The 9983-nt window shown below is 42.2% G+C and overlaps 1 long non-coding RNA gene across 1 annotated transcript in view; it reads left to right on the forward strand.

Annotated features, from left to right (window-relative positions):
* Nucleotides 1-6297, forward strand: part of LOC109299455 — a 19441-nt gene extending 13144 nt beyond the window's left edge. Inside the window, exon 3 of the long non-coding RNA XR_002097858.1 lies at nt 6216-6297. This is a non-coding gene — a long non-coding RNA (uncharacterized LOC109299455). The remainder of the gene's footprint in view (nt 1-6215) is intronic.
* Nucleotides 6298-9983: the final 3686 nt, after the last annotated feature.

Raw genomic sequence — 9983 nt, forward strand, 5'->3', positions numbered from 1 at the left:
TCAGGGTTCCCCAAGAACATGGAGCTGAGAGGTAACACTTTGGCCTGACCAGTGTCTTGTAGAGGGGGAGGATCACCTCCTTGACCCCTCGTGTAGCGTGGGGCAGTGGAGAACAGCAGGGATTGCTCCCCCCACCCCTCCCCCACACATACACCTCCTGGCAGGAGATGGTGAGTGCAGAGCTTTTTCTTTTTCTTTTTTTTTTTTAGCGCTGGGATGCTGAGGCAGGTGGGGCAGTCATTGATGGAGCTGGGAGAGCAGGAGGGGGATGGGGCCTGTTTGATTTGGAGATTCGACCAATTCAGTGGTGGCTGAATCTCCAAATCAGATTCAGTCGAATTGATTCAGGATAGTGATTCAAATCACTGAATCAAATCAGTGATTTGGATGACAGGGTGAAATGCAACCTGTTTAAATTCGCTGATGATACCAAAATTTGGGGCGAGGTGAGCATGCTAGTAGGGAGGGAAAGACAGCAACAAGACCTGGATAGGTTACAGGAGTGGGCTGACATAAACAGGATGCGTTTCAATACTGACAAGTGCAGGGTGCTGCACTTAGGCAGTAGAAACCAGCAGCACACTTATAGAATGGGAAACTCCCTTCTTGAGACCACGGAGGCAGAAAGGGATCTTGGGCCGACATGAACATGGGCCGACAATGCGAGGTCACAGTTGGCAGGGCTAACCGTACCTTGTCGTGCATCCACAGGTGCATCTCGAGTAGGGCCAGGGAGGTGATCCTCCCCCTCTATGTGACGCTGGTCAGGCCACAGCTGGAGTACTGCATCCAGTTCTGTGCGCCCCATTTCAGGAGGGATGTGGACAACATTGAAAGGGTGCAGAGGAGAGACCCTGCATGATCTGGGGACTACAGGGCAGACCCTACATTGAAAGACTGCAGGACCTAAACCTGTTCAGCCTTCATAACAGAAGGCTGAGGGGGGACCTGGTGACTGGCTATAAACTCACTAGGGGGGACCAGAAGGGTTTAGGGGAGACACTGTTTTCCCTAGCGCCCCCTGGCATGACAAGGAACAATGGACACAAATTATTAGAGAGTAGGTTTAGATTAGACATCCGCAAGAACTACTTCACAGTTAGGGCAGCTAGGAGCTGGAACCAGCTTCCAAGGGAAGTGGTGCTGGCTCCTACCCTGCAGATCTTTAAGAGGAGGCTTGAGTCCAGCCTTTTCTCCCACCAGGGGTCGGACTTGAAGATCTACAAGGTCCCGTCCGACCCTCCTTCTATGATTCTATGAAAACACTGTCCCCTGAATCAGTTGAATCTGAAGCAAATACCAGCTGCTTCACACAGGTCCCATGAGCAGGCCTTCAGGGAAAGAAGGCCTTAGTGTTTGAGGCACGAACATGAAGTTTAGAAGGCTGGGTTCAATTCCTTGCTCTGTCTTAGACTGCCTGTAAGACTCCCAGCAAGTCACTTAGGACCAGATTTGAAAAGATATTTGACCTTGACCCTTAGTAGAGCTCACAGTACTGACTTGGAAACTCAGTCCCCCAGGCAAGACATGAATAAAAAATAATAAACTTCATACATAAACAAGGGAAGGCAGAAAACAGCGGAGTGGGCAGCCATCCTTTGTATGACAAGAATATAAAGGAAAGAGATTAAATTTAGCTTAACTGGCTGGAAGTAGGTACCATTATCCACACAGTATCCTCATAGGTGTCTAATCCCAGTTGTTTCATAGATGAAAAAACAAAGAATCAGACTTTAGAATGATCAACATTTTCATGGTTAAAGTTAGAAAAACTCCAGGGAAGGGCTCTAATCACAAAGCTGCAAAGCATTCTGGGGTGCTTAGGGGATTTTGGTCTTTATAGCTTTAGGTGCCAGTTGCATGGTAATAAGAATGATGTCAAAAGTATGTAAATAAATTATAGACTTTTCCTCCTTACAAGACAGACATATGCATGTGCAACCTGATGATCTGTTCCTCAATTCCCAGTAAATAGGAGATAATAGTACTTCTGTGACTAAAAGCATCTCGTAAGAATAAATACATTAAAGATTGAGAGGTGTTCTGATGCAACAATAATAAGAACCATACAAGTATCTTTGACAGCTAAAGGCCAAAGCCAACATTATAAATCTACAGACAGCTAGTGGAAATTGTGGAAATGTTCTATTTATTTTCCCAGTTCTGTTTCTATCATCCCCTTCTTAATATTCCCAAATTGACTTAAAAACTAAATGGATGTGAGAAAAAATCCTATGTATAGTTCTGTCCATTATGGAAACCCAGGAATGCTGAATACTAACAGTTTTGGGCTCAGTAACTGAATTTTGTCTAGTGTATTATTATAACCTTTTTACTGTAAGTATGCCTTCCTTCAAAGTCTGTTCAGAAAAGGAAAGAGGCAGTGGAAGAGCAACATTAACTTTCTGTTGCTGCCAGATTGATTTAATTTATAGTATCCCTTACCACTAATTGCTTAAATAAATTGTATTTCGCAGTACAGACAGGAGCCATATTAGATTTGTTGGAATTCTGATCCAACTCCAGAATGTCTCATGGAGCAGTTTTCATTACACTCTTGTGTAGACTTTTTAATGGCTCTAAACAGTTAATTGAGTTACTTTAACTGGTATAAAAGCTTTCATAGAAAAAAAAGTGTCACCACTTTTGTTTCCTTTTAATGTTTCCAACACAACTTCCACTGGGAGTTATAAGACTTGGGAAGACGGTGATGACTTTATATCTTACATTTTCTTCTCCAAAAGCATTGTAGGCTATTTAACATCAGATGCTTAGCTGGTGAGTATCAGCATGACTCTATTGACTTTAATAGAACCACATTGTTTTACAGAAATCAGAAATCCTGGGAATGATTATCAAATGCAACAATGGCAGTTGGGCCCTCAGCTGCCTTTAGCTATTAGTGGGGGATGGATACAAAGCTGCTGTTTCTGCCTCTGAAAATCTTTCCTCTTACTCATCAGCACAAATCACAACACTGACCATCATAATGCAATAGGATAGAACACAACAGTTCTTTAACAGTATTTATCAACACTGTATGTAAAGCACATTAACTAGCAAAGCAATTCACTGCTGCATAACTTAGAATCAGAGAAAATTAGGGTTGGAAGGGACCTCAGGAGGTGATCTAATCCAAACCCCTGCTCAAAGCAGGACCATGCCCAACTAGATCATCCCAGCCAAGACTTTGTCTAGCTGGGTCTTAAAAACTTCCAAAGATGAAGATTCCACAACCTCTACAACAGGGTAACCTGTTCCAGTGTTTTACTACCCTCCTAGTGAGAATTTTTTCACTAATATCAAAACTAAACTTCCCTTGCTGCAACTTGAGACCGTTGCTCCTTGTTCTGCCATCTACCACCACTGAGAACAGTCTAGTTCCCTCTTCTTTTGAACCCTGCTTCAGGTAGTTGTAAGCTGCTATTAAATTCCCTCTCAGTCTTCTCTTCTCTAGACTAAATAACCCCTGCTCCCTCAGTCTCTGCCCATAAATTATGTGCCCCGGTCCCTAAACCATTTTGGTTGCCCTCTGCTGGACTTCCCAATTTGTCCACATCCTGTCTGTAGTGGGGGCCCAAAACTGAACACAGCACCCCAGATGTGGCGTCACTAGTGCTGAATAGAAGGCAATAATCACTTCCATGAACCTACTAGCAATACACCTACCAATGCAGCCCAGTATGCCATTAGCTTTCTTGGCAACAAGGGCACACTGCTGGCTTATATTCATCTTATTGTCCACTGTAACCCCCAGGTCCTTTTCTGCATAGCTGCTACCCAGCCAGTCAGTCCCAGCCTGTAGTGGTGCATGGGGTTCTTACATCCTAAGTGCAGGACTTTGCACTTGTCCTTGTTGAACCTCATGAGATTCCTTTTGGCCCAATCCTCCAATTTGTCTAGGTCACTCTGAATCCTAGCACTTCCCTTAATTTGTCATTTCCATTACTTCTGAATTTGAATTAGACTTGGAGCAACCATCTACAATTTTTAGATTCTATAAATTCGTACCAATCATTTGAGATACTAAGTCACCTTTTACATACTTCTATACAATAATTACAGTAATAGTTCTGATTCCATATGCCTATACTATGTATAATCCTACTGAAATTAACATGAGAAAAATTAACAAAATCCAATCCTATATTTATAGTTCAGAATTAACTTGTTTTATCATCTCTATCCTCTCCTCTCCTAATACTTCCTCTCTTTAACCTCTACATTTTCCTTTAACTCCCAGCAGAATTGTCAGCATCCATCCATCAGCTGCATTTGTACATATTTAGAAATTCAGGATGTGCTAGTGTTCAGGATACCAGATGAAAAGAGGAATTGGCTCTGGACATGGATCTCAGTATCGTCTTAATTAGTGTTCATAATTTTTGCCTGTGTAGATGCATTACCTTGTTACTGGGAACATTTTTCTTCATTATTCATTCATTTTAAAATAATCTGTGCAAGCTATTCAAGCAGTTCCACAGAAAGCACTGTTTGAAAGTGTGTCTCAATGAAGCATACCATATGTTCTGATGCAGCACCTGCAGAGCCCTTTTGATCACTACCTGAAATATTGCTGCCACACATGTTTGGATGAGTGTGAATAATAACAGTACCTTCCGGTTATTACCTACTTTCATTCAGAAGGATCACAAGATGTTCATAGTCTCATTTACAAACTTGAGATAAGGATCGCTTCATCCAGTGCTGAAGTGCAGCCACATTTAGCGTGGAACAACAGCAGCACGTTGACATCAGACAGTACCAGTACAGGGTAAGGCAGAAACTGCTTAGTAGTATATCCACCGGGAACAGGTGAGAGGATTTTAGCTGGCACAATTCTGTTATCTTAGTTGAAAGTTAACCAACACATTGGAGTTAACAGTTCTCTGAGAAAATGTATCATGAGATTGTTAATGGTTACAAACATCCAGTACCTAGGATGATCCAGTGTATCATCCTAAAAGAACATCTAAAATTAAAAAAAAGGTAATTCTAGAATTTCAACACAAATGTATATATAAATAAGTAAAGCATTTGATAGGAGTAAAGAAAAAGGAACGTAAGTACCTTATCTTGCAAGCAAGAGTTTTTCTGGTCAGTGGCCGCATCTACACAATATGGTGACTGCTCAGTTGTTTGCATACACAAGTAATAAAGTTGTTTACATCCCCAAATGGCTTTTTGGTGCTGCTGACTGCACAGCAGCTTGTTACTACTGTGCAGAAAGCAATGCATGGTGCTTTATGCTACAGGATGCTACTGCACAGTAGTAATGAGCTAGTGCGCAGTCTGAGTCTCATGTAGACACGACCAGTGTGACTGATACATACAGAAGAAAAAGCCTGTGTGGATATCCATCCCATCTCTCTAGTTTGGCTCAAAAATCTTTGCGACCTTCAATGAACGTTGACATGGCATGCTCTTTTACTCTTCTGATAAGGGTCCCTGCTACCTTCACAGCCATAGCCATAAGTTAGGATGTCAGCAGGAGATGCAATCAGAAAGCATGCATCATCTGCCTCCAAACTCTGAGTTAGCTAAATCCAGTAGTCAGAAGTGGCAGAAAAGTCAAACAAGCATCTGTTCCATTTACTGTATTGAGAGGTGTGAGTTATAAGGAGAAGCTTGCCCATTTATTAGGCCTGTGTGCAATCCAGAGGAGAGGAAGAAGAACCAGTGCCAAGGCATGATTTGTTCCTTGTTAAAGAAGCTTGTTCTGAACCAAAAGGTCACAGATTGCAGTTTAAAAGGACAATTAGCCCAGAAGTACCTGGGGCTGAGATGATGACCACAGTATAGAACAAACTGCTAAAGTCAAGAAAAGAAGCCCAGGGTGCAAATCCTTTAAAAAACAGGAATTGCCTTGAGATATAGTAAGGTTGAGAATAAGGAACATCTGGGAAAAGGTTTTGCAGTTTCCCAGTAGGCACCCTTCTGCATCTGCCTGCTAGACCACTTATTCCACTCTCCCCATCTAGGATAGACTCCCCCACATCTGCTGCAGGCAGACAAGGTTCTTTGGGTAAATGTGATAACTTTTATTAGACCAACTAAATACAACAGCTGCGTACCAGAATGAATGCACACTGCAAATCTATCAAAGACAAAAATACCCAATTACCTGTGGGTGCACAGTTCTCACAAGACAACCACTTTCCCTCCAATCTCTCGGTTCTAATCCTCAAAGGGAATTTACAAAACACCTTTTGTAGACAAGACTACAAACTTCGCTTCATAAAAACCTACTGGATACAAAAAATCATGGACTAAATATAGACATTGGATTTATGGCACATTAACTTGCCTGCCATCCAATAACCCCAGGTAACCTCTCTACATTTTACCAGCTACATTCTATCAGCAGGTCAACATTCCCACTTTCCCCCCACCTCCCTGTCCTCATACCTATCGTCTCCCATCACCTCTGATCCTCACTGCCATGCATTTGCATTTTCACAAACCCGCATTTTGCATATTGACTTCTATTCCACCCAGAACACAAAACACCAGCAGACTCCCTATTTCTGAAGAAGGGTGTTTGTGCCAGAAAGCTTGCAAAGAACAATTTTCCAATGATCTAGCTGGTCTAATAAAAGATATCACATCTACACAAAGAACCTTGTCTGCCTATGTCCTTGGCTTCAACCAATACCCCCATACCTGCTACTCCTTTAATGGTAGAGGCTCGTGAAGTAGATAGCACTGCACTTCCTTCTTTTCCCAGAATCCTTTCCCTTGAATCTCCTACGCAGATTTATATCTGTGTCCCAGTTCCACTCGCTGTGTCCCACTGTCTACAATTGGTCAATGCATCTCTACACAATTCCAAACTGACATTTCAGGACAAGATTTTAGACTGCAATCCCTATACATTTTTCAGGGCAGGAATTGCTTTTATCATTGTCCCTTGTACGAGTCTATTAAAAAGCTCGTGTTTAATATGACACATGAAAATTCAGGAGAACTATAAGGAATCCCCAAACTTCAATGATGGAATATATGCCTCTATTAAATATTTGCAAAAGGTGAAAGCTATCATTCCTAGTAAAAGGATATTCTGCAAATTTCACTTGACTGATTCTCCTTTAGAATAGGATTGTGAATAATATTTTTTCAAAGGCAGCTAAAGTTCATGGAAATTTTATTCTCACAAGGCCCTTGCTGAAACTTTAGTAACAGAAGATATAAAGCTTAGGAGCTGGAATTTTTTAAAAATTAAAACTTTCTCTGTGGAAATGTATTCACTTTTTTTTAATCCAATGATATGTGTCTACCCAAGTTATAATCGAAAAGATCTGATAAATAGGTGCAGGTTTATGGATTGATGGCACCATTCAAAAAATCTTTGCTAATATGGCTTGCTCCTAGTGCATCTCTGATCCCCAAACATTGTTCGGCTCACTAGTTCACTTGTCTTTTTCTCTGAAGTGCTGTACCTTAGGACTAGTAAGTTACTGGATATTTAGACTGTTGACAGCTCTCACTCCTTAGGATGGTGGTGGTCTGCAAAGCTGAACTAATTTTATGCCAATAAAGTCAATGGGAGTTTTGCCACAATTTGAGCAATGGCGTGTTCACAATCATTCATACATGCTACCTTTTCCTAGTACTTAGATGAATAAAATGATAAACAACCCTTATGGACTGTAGGACATTTTGGCTACAAACAGATGTTGCATTTGAAACAGAATTTGCACTTTTCTTGGGAGAAACAATTTTATCCTGGGACAAAGTGGAATTGTTTAGATGTCCATGTCTGTTGTTTCAGGACAAACCTAAAAATGTTCCTAGGATAAGAAGTGCTAACAATTTGTCCTGGGACATCACAAAATACACCTGAATGGTTGTCCTGGAATTGCATCAGCTGCTCAGTGCTCAATAAACCTTGATAGGAAGGGTGATGTGTGTACATGCTACTCCAGGGACTTTTCTGTTCCAGAAGAAACACTTGTCCTGGGACAAATTCAAGTCTGTTCCTAGCCTAAGATTGTAAATGAATAAAAAGCCAACTGATTTTAAGGAACAAACACTATTTGTAGAAAAAAAGGAGGATTAAATTATGGGAATAGATCCTGCTAGGAGATGAAGTTAAAAGAAAGGACATGCATATAGGGAACAGGGAAATGAATGAAGTAGTATAATTGAGGTGGGGTTACTGGATCAATAGTTTCAGTCACTGTTGTTGTGGGGGCATGCAAAAATAGTTACCACCAGAGCTGCAGCTGGCCATGCCATGGCCATAGGCACAGCAGCAGCTGACACCAGCCTGTGTATTGCTGCTGACTGTGGTTCAGAACTGCTCTGTTATGCATCCAATTCAATGCCCAAAATAAGAATAGCTGGACTCTCCTTCACTGACAATACTCCCTTTAAAAATAAACAAAATCACTCACAGACTAGATAAGGAAAGTAAAATTAGCTTAGGGCCTGCCCACAGCTCCTCATGGGTGCCACTTTTTCTTTGTATTGGAGAACGTTCTTAGGGCAATACCTGTAAGGATGATCCTACAGCGAGCACACCCTGGTTTGCTTAAATACTGGCCTTCCCTCAGCTTCTGGAGATACAGAAGCCTAATGGCTGAGATTGTCATATGACTGTCTCCCTCCACATACAGAGCTTTGCCAAATGTCTTCAATAAGGCCAGGATGTCACCCATGGTACCTGGTACTCCATCTCTTCATGTTGGGTCCAGCTTCTGTTTGTCGATCACTGCAATGAAGAAACTGGCCTCCCTCCCTGTGCAGTTTCAACAGCCAGACTCTTCCAGCTAGTGGTGAGGCCTTCAAAGTGGACCTGGGTTCTTCTCATTGGCTAAAACTTCCTGAGTGAGAAGTAAAATGAAGTTCTTCCTGCCTGTTCTTCACAATGCAAGTGAGAATGTTTCCTCTATTGCTCAAACTCAGTTCTTCCCAGATGATTCTTTTTCCCATAAATATATTCTCTTGCTCACTGAAAATGTCACAGTGGTTGCAGCCTTGTATAGGCTGCAAGGCTTGGGACAGACATTACACATAAACTGGTTTAAATGATCAGAAATTGGTTTAAACCTGTAACAGAACAGATGTTTAGTGCATAAAAAAACAGTTTGAAAATGGCTGAAACCAGTTGGAGATAAAGCTGGTTGAATGCAGTATCAGACTTAACTGATTTGGGTCAAACTAGTTTATGCAATGTCTGTCCCAGACCCCTTTCTGGTTTAAGATAAACCAGAGTCCACCAGCATCCTAGCATGCTCTCTGGGCTGGGCTGGGCTGGGCTAGGTGGGGCTCTCTGCTCCACAGCAGGGCTGGCTCCTCCCCTCTGCTCCCTGCCTGCAGCTCCAGCAGAGACTGCAGGCACAGAACATCCGCCTGGCTTTTTGCCGCTAAACAGGGATTATTACCGCCACCCCTCTGCCTTATGCTGACACCTCAGCATTAGCTAGCAGACCACATGCTGGCTACAATCCTTGCTGTGAGAGACAACAAAGGCAGACAGGCTTTTGGAACTAATCAACAGGTAGCTTAACATCCTTGCTTGAAAAATCTGTTTAAGAAGAGCCATGAAAGAGGCTTTGTTTTCTTAATGGGTTGATAAACACTGAGTTAGGGGTGATAAACGCTGTGTTACCAGCTCCTTGCTGAGCTACTCAAGAGCGGGGGAATAATAAAAGCATCCTGCCAAGGCCTGGCCATGCCCCACTCAGCTCAGCACTATCAAGTGAAGGGAAGACTGCTCTAGCTCCCCCTGGCTTCTAGCCTGAGCCACTGAAGGGAAAAGGGAATGTCTATTCACATCCAAGTTGGTTCAAGCTTTGCAGGTTAGACTAACCTGCAAAGACTAAATCAATTCAGGCTTAGGCTTTTTGAATGTCTGTCCCTAGCCCAAGGGACTGCAGTTAGTCATCCTGGGCTTTGACTTAACAATTTTCCTTATCCTTTTCTCTTCCAGATCCCTTCAGCTACAGTTTTATTCATACAATTGAAATTCCCAGGCTTTG

This window comes from Gavialis gangeticus, unplaced genomic scaffold (genome assembly GCF_001723915.1).
Source record: "Gavialis gangeticus isolate Ggan-Ray unplaced genomic scaffold, GavGan_comp1, whole genome shotgun sequence".
Lineage (NCBI taxonomy): Eukaryota > Metazoa > Chordata > Crocodylia > Gavialidae > Gavialis > Gavialis gangeticus.